This window comes from Gymnoscopelus braueri (assembly GCF_963280865.1).
Source record: "Gymnoscopelus braueri genome assembly, chromosome: 14".
NCBI classification, from domain to species: Eukaryota; Metazoa; Chordata; class Actinopteri; order Myctophiformes; family Myctophidae; genus Gymnoscopelus; species Gymnoscopelus braueri.
Genome location: NC_137619.1, coordinates 53,902,558 through 53,911,087, shown reverse-complemented (window position 1 = coordinate 53,911,087; position 8,530 = coordinate 53,902,558). Strand labels below are relative to the sequence as shown.

The 8,530-nt window shown below is 40.6% G+C and overlaps 1 long non-coding RNA gene across 1 annotated transcript; it reads right to left on the bottom strand.

Annotated features, from left to right (window-relative positions):
• Window positions 1–5,893: 5,893 nt before the first annotated feature.
• On the bottom strand, window positions 5,894–8,433 carry LOC308100226. Its single transcript, XR_013934423.1, has 3 exons — window positions 8,070–8,433; window positions 7,266–7,339; window positions 5,894–5,920 (listed from the first exon to the last, which is right to left on the bottom strand). It is a non-coding gene; the product is annotated as an uncharacterized lncRNA (long non-coding RNA).
• Window positions 8,434–8,530: the final 97 nt, after the last annotated feature.

The window sequence follows — 8,530 nt, the reverse complement described above, 5'->3', positions numbered from 1 at the left end:
TGATTTTACGGTGACTCATAATTTACTTACAAAATGTGTATACAGTATATAGGCTTACAGTAAACTGTCTATCAGTGTTTTATTTTTTTCAATGGTATTTAAAGCTGTGCCAACATGGTGTACAGTAGACATGCACGTAATTCTTTTCAGAGCCTTATAGGAGGAATTTACATTAACAGCAAAGTTGTAAAAGTAATTTAAAATGTTTATATTCTTTTTCTTTTTTTTTTAGGACTTGCCCTGCCAGTGGTTCGGGAATGATTGTGGGGTTTTCATGCTCATGGTAAGATGTCTTAAGGTAGCGTGTGCTACCCTTCCTGGTGATGAGTCAGAAAAGACTCTTCATAAGATGAGACTCAACATTGGTGATGGCTCCCAGTAGTTTACTAATTTATTTTAGTTTTTTTCTTTTTTTTAACAACCATTCGAGCCACTGGCTCTTAATTAGGTCTAGGGTTGCATACCTAGATCTGACAATGAGCAGGTTGCTCATATGGTTTTCATTTTTAATGTAAAATTTTAAAACTTGGTGTTGGCGATATCCACAGTATGCTCCCACCAGGTTTTGAATGAATGCTATTTTCTTTATCGTCTCCTGTTTCAGTACACACATTGCCTTGCAACGGATGTCCCATTCAACTTCAAGGAGGTGAGGTAACATTTTTATGAACAGAATGTGTATCAAATGTGGCTTGGCTTTCTCTTATAAAAAAAATATCCCAAAGCTTATACCTGTGCCTTTCTGTTTTAGGAGGACATGCCTCGCAATAGATGGTGGTGGTGTAGCCGTCTTATGGAGCGCTTCGAAACGGAGGGGTATGATGTCCCTAACTGATTTGACTTTGATAGCTGCAAAACATTACTGTATTGCTTGGTGTTGCCTGATAACTAACTCCTAACATCTCCTTAATTGAAAAGGGAAGGCAAGAGATTTGCCCACTGGACTGACCAGGCAGGCAAACTCCTTGCTGGAAACCTGAAGCCCATCTACCACGTCAAAAGAGGACTGAGCAGAGACATCCCCCAAAATGTCCTTGAAGCACAGAAGAGGAAGAGGTCGGCAGATGAGATCGTAGATGTCATTACGGCAGGAAGGACGGATCAACGCCTCAAAGTAGGTTGGAAAATGCACTAGCCAGTAGCCACACATTTCCACTTTTGAAATGCGGACAAAGTGCTTTGAAATGCATTTGTGTGCAATAACACATTTTCTGTGCACAGCCTGTCCTCACTGGTGAAGAGCCATCAAAGTGGTTAGAGAAATTCAACGGTGACAAAAGATTCCAGGCTCCTTATTATTTTAGGGATGAACGGCAGTCTGCAACGTTGTACGAACACATGTCCCGTCTCTTCGACACCTCACCTACCCAACACCATGGACCAAGTCGCATTGAGTTCTTCCTCAACGTGCTGTATCCAGAAGTGAGTTCCTCTCCACTCACCATACATGAGAGCATACACTAAAACCTTGATGTTTCAATTGGACATCCTTGTTACCGGTAACCAATGAATCCTTCTGGGGTGGATAGATGGTTCATGGGTAACATGTTGACAAGCTTGAGATCTGGCAAAAAAACAGCTTCACCATGCTTGAGATGGAGGGAGAAGGATTGGAAACTAATGTCTGTTTGTTTTTTCCTACCCGACAGGCCACTATATGTGCACTTGCACAAGTACACAATGTTGACCTCGACGACGCAGAGCGTCTGTTCCTTGATGGCCCAGGCTTGCATCAAAGGTACAATAAATACACAACATGATTTTCAGTGAGACACTTCACGTTTACCTTAATTACATAATCCAAGTAATTCATGTTATCTTATGTTTAGAAAGTAAGTAGGCCTTGCTGAGCATGGGGGCCTATCTCCTGTTTCTGTAGTGGGAGACCTTAACGGGTCCATTTGTACACTCGGAGTTAAATTAACATTTACAATATAAATTGTATCTCAGAGATAGAAATGCCATTAAATGGGTTGAGGATCACTGCTTATAGAGCTGTAAAAATCTTATCATGGGGGTCCCTGGCATATCTCTTCAAATGGGGGTCTGTGGGCTAATTGGTGTCAATTTGGGGCTCCTTGACATGAAAATGTTTGGGGGAACCACTGTCCTAACGGACCAAGTGGGGTATATTTCGGGTATTGCAATTTTCCATCTAATACAACACAATTTCAACTACTGACCTTGTAGCATCTTTCTGAATATTGTCACCTTAAGTACATTGGAGTTTTGGAGGTACAAGCATGTGAAATTGACAAAGGCAAGTTGTCACTGTCCTGATTATCATGAGGAGGTAGAAGTGAGAAATGTGCCAAATGAGCTCCCATAAGGAGCTGGTGCTGTGGAATTCTAAACATGGGTATTGAGCACAAAGGTCCACATCAATATAATGTAGCCATAGAAGGATGCAGGATCAGAAAGTAGTGCACTATGCCTCACATGTCTAATGCATTATAACCATAGTTTACTAAGTAATTCTAAAATTCTTCATGACATGTGTTACTGTTATTAAGTATAAATGCATCATGAAATGCATATAACACTATAATTACAGTTACTAGACCATACCCGGTGAAGTGCGCAGGCAAAAGTAGTTGCAAACGTGGGGTTATTGCACGTCCTACTGTACATACATACATATATACATATACATATATACATATACACACACACACACACACACACACACACACACACACACATACATACATACATACATACATACATACATACATACATACATACATACATACATACATACATACATACATACATACATACATACATATATATTCTGTCATTCATTGTACTTATATTATAATGAATTGATTACTACAGCAAAAATAATTATACAACACTGTTATTACAACTTGTACAACTATTATTTCAACTTAACAACAACAATATAATATGTGCATCCAGATATGCACTTAAAGGGTGCACATTCAACAGTGGAGAATGTATGGGCGTCCTTAACAAATAAACGCTCTCCACCATTCGTTGCGATACGGGGCGACCGTGTTTAGGGGAGACAAAAGAGCCTTTGTCAATTTCACATGCTTGTACCTCCAAAACTCCAATGTACTTAAATTGGGCGAAGCACGTTCAACACACACACACGCGCGCGACCCGTTGCGAGCGCTCACACACACACACACACACACACACACACACACACACACACACACACACACACACACACACACACACACACACACACACACACACACTACACACACACACACGGTACATCTTCATGCGGCCCGTGGCCCGTCGCGAACACACACACGGGCGTCGCGCAAACACAAATAATGTACATTGTGACATGTCACACGTGCCTCCCCAACGTGCATGCGCACGTGCGTGTCCACGCATACACGGGCGCGGACCCAAGTTGTGGTGCGATCATCTCACACACACCACCACGGAGCCACGATGTAGAATGAAATGCGACTCCCTGGCGTAGGCATGTTACTCGCCCGCCCCCTCCCGCCCCGGGCCAGAGTGGGCGGAGTCTATGGTGTGACAGACTTTGGTGTTGCCATGTTCGCCTATTGTAAGCGGTTTAGGGGCAATATTGGTGGAAGTGTGTTTTTGGTGTTGGTTGTGAAAGTGGAGGTGGGTGTGGGGACGCGTTGTGAGCTTGTAGATTGGCTGTTTTCCAAGAGGCAATGTATATGTGTGACGGTGCTTCGTTTAGCCTTCTTTTCATAGACCTTGTTGCTTGTAGGGCTCGCTTCGTTTGGCCTTGTTTTCATAGACCTTCCAGCTTGTTTGTCTCGCGAAACCTGGCAACCCTGCGCAGCGTGATCTCCCATTGTTTGACACATAATGACACATAAACGGTAATAATAAGCTGAGATTTGATGTAATCGAAAAACGGGCTGCACAGTTCCATGCACATGGTAATGGTCAATGGCTGTGCGCAATTTGAGATGAATAGCTCCAGGCACTGAGGAGAACCGGGCAGAAACATTTTGGGCTCAGAGGTTTGGGCTCAGAGGTTTGGGCTCAGAGGTTTGGGCTCACAGGTTTGGTCTCAGAGCTTGGTCTCAGAGCTTGGTCTCAGAGCTTACTAGAATTATAGGATGATGATACGCACTCATAAGTGCGTATAACACAAAGAAAGTGTCATTATACAATTGTTTGTATCATACAGTATGTTACATTTTCATAGCTGTTTGTAAGACATTGCAATCATTTTATAATGCTTTATAGTCACTCTTAAAATGCATTACAATCCATTATACACTAGGTACGTAAGTCACTGCACTATAAGAGGTAATATTTTTGCTTCATATTTTATTTGTATTGCAATTGTCACTCACAGGGAGTGCTACACAGTTAAATCATAGAAGGTTAAAATTAGGTTTATAATGGTCAATCACAGAGGGTACTCGTCCAGGTTCCAGTCGTCCCAAAAAAGGTGATGTGCCCACCTATCTTGTATTCACAACACAACACAATAAAAACATGTACAGTCTTATTAAAACATTTGAAGACAGTAAAAGTATACAATCCATTATATTACATTCCATTGAAGTAATTCAGATCAGTTAACACTAGGGTAACATTAGGGTCATTGCAACCGAAGGTTGCTGTTAGGAATCTGTTAGGAACCTGATGTCATAGTAAATGCGACAGGAGGCCCCTGATGTCATCCCTTAGATCTCCATATATGGATATATGTCAGAACATGTTCTGACATATATCCGTACAATGTATAAAGGGCCTATACTGTATTTGTTAAATCTAAGAATATGTGAAAAATGTGCTGTGGGCTTGGAGATCTAGTGACATGATGATATACCATAAGTGACACCAAGTTGGGGAAGGTCTGTGGTTCAAAACCCATACTGGCTGGGAAAGTCCTGGCTGGGAAAGTCCTGGTTAGGAAGGTAAATGAGAAATGCCGTACACTCCCTCAGCAATTACCAAATAGGTTCCCTTGAGCAAGGCATTTAACCCTCAATAATAAATGTGATTTCTATATGAAAAATCACTGTCCTGAATCATCTATGGGGAGGTAAAATGGTGCAATTATAGAACGCCTTTATCCAAGGCTCTTTACATAGATTGTGCATTACATTCACCCATTTACACATGAGGAATTCAACTGCAAGGCACCAACGTTTCAGTGTCTTGCTCAAGGACACTTCGACACTAACTCTAGCCCGGGTTTGAACTGGGAACCTTGTGGTTGCCATCCAGCCAATGTGTTATAAATCATTATAAGGCCAAGTATAAATGCATCATGAAATGCATATAACACAGTTCTACGCACTCATAACACAAACCATTGTATAATGACAGTTTCTATCTATGTTAAATATCATAGTTGTAAGACATTGCAATCATTTTATAATGCTTTATAGTCACTCTTAAAATGCATTAAAATCCATTATACAGTGAGTACATAATAAGTCACTATAAGAGGTAATTTGTTGTTCATATTTTATTTGTATTGCACTTGTCACTCACAGGGATGGTATTTTCCATTATTACGTTATATCATGCTGATTCCATTGTTATAAGACATTGTAGGCCTACCATGAAACAAGGTTTTTATACCAGGATTTAGATTAGATAGATTTAGATTTATTTAGATAAAGGCGCTATATAAATGCACCATTTACCATTTAGGCCTATAAAGAATTTCGGTATTATTATATTATATTAAACTATAAACATTAATTATTACTAAGAATTGTAATCAGTAGTAGCCTATGATTTTTTGATTAGCGATTTTTACTGTCTTAAATAAAATATAGGCTAATTTATACATAATTATTTAAGCCCACCCCCTCCTCACGGAGCCCCGCTCCCTCCTCACGGAGCCCCGCCCCGCCCCCTCCTCCCTATTGCGCGCTGCAGTGAGGGGTACATGTCTCTGTCCAGGGTTCCCACAGTCATGACATTCCTGAAAATATTTTGATTGAAATTAGAAAAAACTTTTTCCAAAACATGTATAGCAGATCATGAAAGATGTAACATAAGTAGTTTTTCGACGAACAGGCTGTGTGATTGCTAGCCCTAGAATATCTCGGTTGTTACATACAGTAGGTACAGTATTCTACTAACCGGAGCCATAGATCGCAGACATAGACTTGCGGTTAGGGCGGCAAAATGTGATAAGTGCGATATTGTCCTCTAGTTTCACAACCATGTGAAAGTTCTGGCACAAAACGTGTATTTAGTCAAATATCTCCACTTTTTCACGAGCTGCACCCGGATGCCTTTCTCTCCGGGTAAAGGAGCTCGAAATGACAGCTGGACTTAATTTGTCAAAACTTCCGTTGATCATCACAAACGTCATCAGGGAAACAGGTGGTGTCATTAATTACCCAGCACCTATCGCAATGCACCTGCCAATAGAGGGTATGCGTGTGACATCATCATCAAACCCGGAAGTTATGCAGGAATGCCTACTGAGTGGCAAAAAACTATTTTCTGGCCTTGAAACGCATGCATCCAAACATAAAAGTCCTATCTGATTGCATTAAACAAAGTTAAACTCACTTTGCATGTTGCTATGCCACTCGATTTGCCACTTGATGTGCTATTCACTTTAAGCATGCGCATACCCTCTATTGTGTGTCCCAAACATTTGTGCTTCCCTGGTCAATTGATGACGTTTGTGGTGATCAGAGGAGGTTTTGGTAAATTCAGTCCATCGATCATTCCGGAGAGAAAGTCTTCCGTGTGCATCTTGTGAAAAAGTGGAGATAATTGACTATACACGTTTTGTGCCTGAACCTTCACATGGATATTTAACCCATTTTGGGCGGGAACCCCTTTTGAAAAATAGCAGATCTACCCCTATTAAAAAATAGCAGATCCACAAGCTCATAGCACGGCACCGAGTGCCGCGCTACGAGTTTGTGGATCTGCTATTTTTTTTTAATGAAAATGTAGTACAAAGCTTTATATATTCTTTCAGAGCCAACGTTTTTAACTCAAATATTTGCTTCTTCTGGTCCCTGTAACAACATATTTTCAGATGGGGGTCGGCGGCCAAATACAGATATAATCTTGGGGGGTCCTTGACATGAAAATGTGTGAGAATGACTCACATAGAAACATAGGTTATTCAGAAAACTGTCATGATTTAAAAGACATTTGTAGAATCGTCCCGCAGGTCTAAATGGGTTAATGGGTGAGTACAAACGAAGCATTTATCACATTTATGCATTTTTCATTCCAATCAGGAGCGGGTGCAACAGATCTGTGTATATACTGTGTGTGTGTGTGTGTTGGAAACTTACTGTGATGTAGAAGCAGTAGAGGCATCATCAGCTTCATCAAGGCCCTCTGCTCTGCATCATCTTTGGTGGAATGCCTGAGATTAGAAAAAAAATAGTTCAGGTCAGCCTCATTGTAGGATTATCCTATGTAGTGTGATACAAAACAACATGTAACATGTAAAGTCGCCAGAGTCATGATTATAATGTTTGTATAATTATTTTAAAAGGGGTGGGGGTATTAAATATGTTTATTTCTGTCCAACAACAGAATGCATGCTTTGACAATTTGCCTCATATCCCAGCAATGTTTGTTAGCATTAAAGAAGAGGATTTTATTAAGAGTTGGCCACAGCTTAAAGCAGGGATCTTCAACGTTTTCAGGCCAAGGACCCCCTAGCTGAGAGAGAGATGAAGCAGGGACCCCCTCTATATTGTATAAAATTGTGTTTTAGATTAAACTTTTTTTTTTAAACTTGGTCTGCTCTTTTTTCCTCTACACCTATACCTCTTTGCCAAAAATGCTATTTTTGACTAAAGTTCTCCTCAGAAAAGGGATGCTAGGGTTCAAGTGGTTAAGGTAAAAAAAAATCCTATCACACAAAGATTTGGCGGACCCCCTGTAGTAACTCTGAGGACCCCCTAGGGGTCCCGGACCCCCTGTTGAAGACCCCTGGCTTAAAGATTCCCCTAAATATACGTTTGCATCTCCAAAGCAAGTGTCAAATAAAAGTAATGAAACTGAAATTCATTATAACGTTCGATGTTGACTTTTGCATGCTAGCGTTAGCATCGCTAGCAAACATTTTCATGGACAATAAAACTTACTGCTTTTTCCATCTTTTCTTTGTTGTGCGTGGAATGGCTGCTTCATCGTCGACGAGGTATCGTTTATATCTCACAAGTCGATCCGATGGATCCATTGATGAACGTCTTTCGGGCAAATTAACGGGCGAACTGGCGACTGCTTGTTGTCTCTACTGTAAGAGGAGGAGGAAAGAAAAGTCCACTCGGGCTAATGGAGGCTAATGCTATTTGACCGGAAGTTAGTGGCTCTGGTCACGTGATCATTTTCGGAGTAGTATCAAATATATTATTTTTAATTTTATAAATGTACATTATTGTTAAACATGCAATCTGAACAAACAGTTGTCACTATGTTACCCTTTTTATTGTTTATATGTATATATTATATATATTATTAGAGAATTAGATCATGTGACGTCACAGTAAAGCGACACTCACAACACGTGTCGCGCTTATGCGCATGCGCATAAGTACGGCGTCTT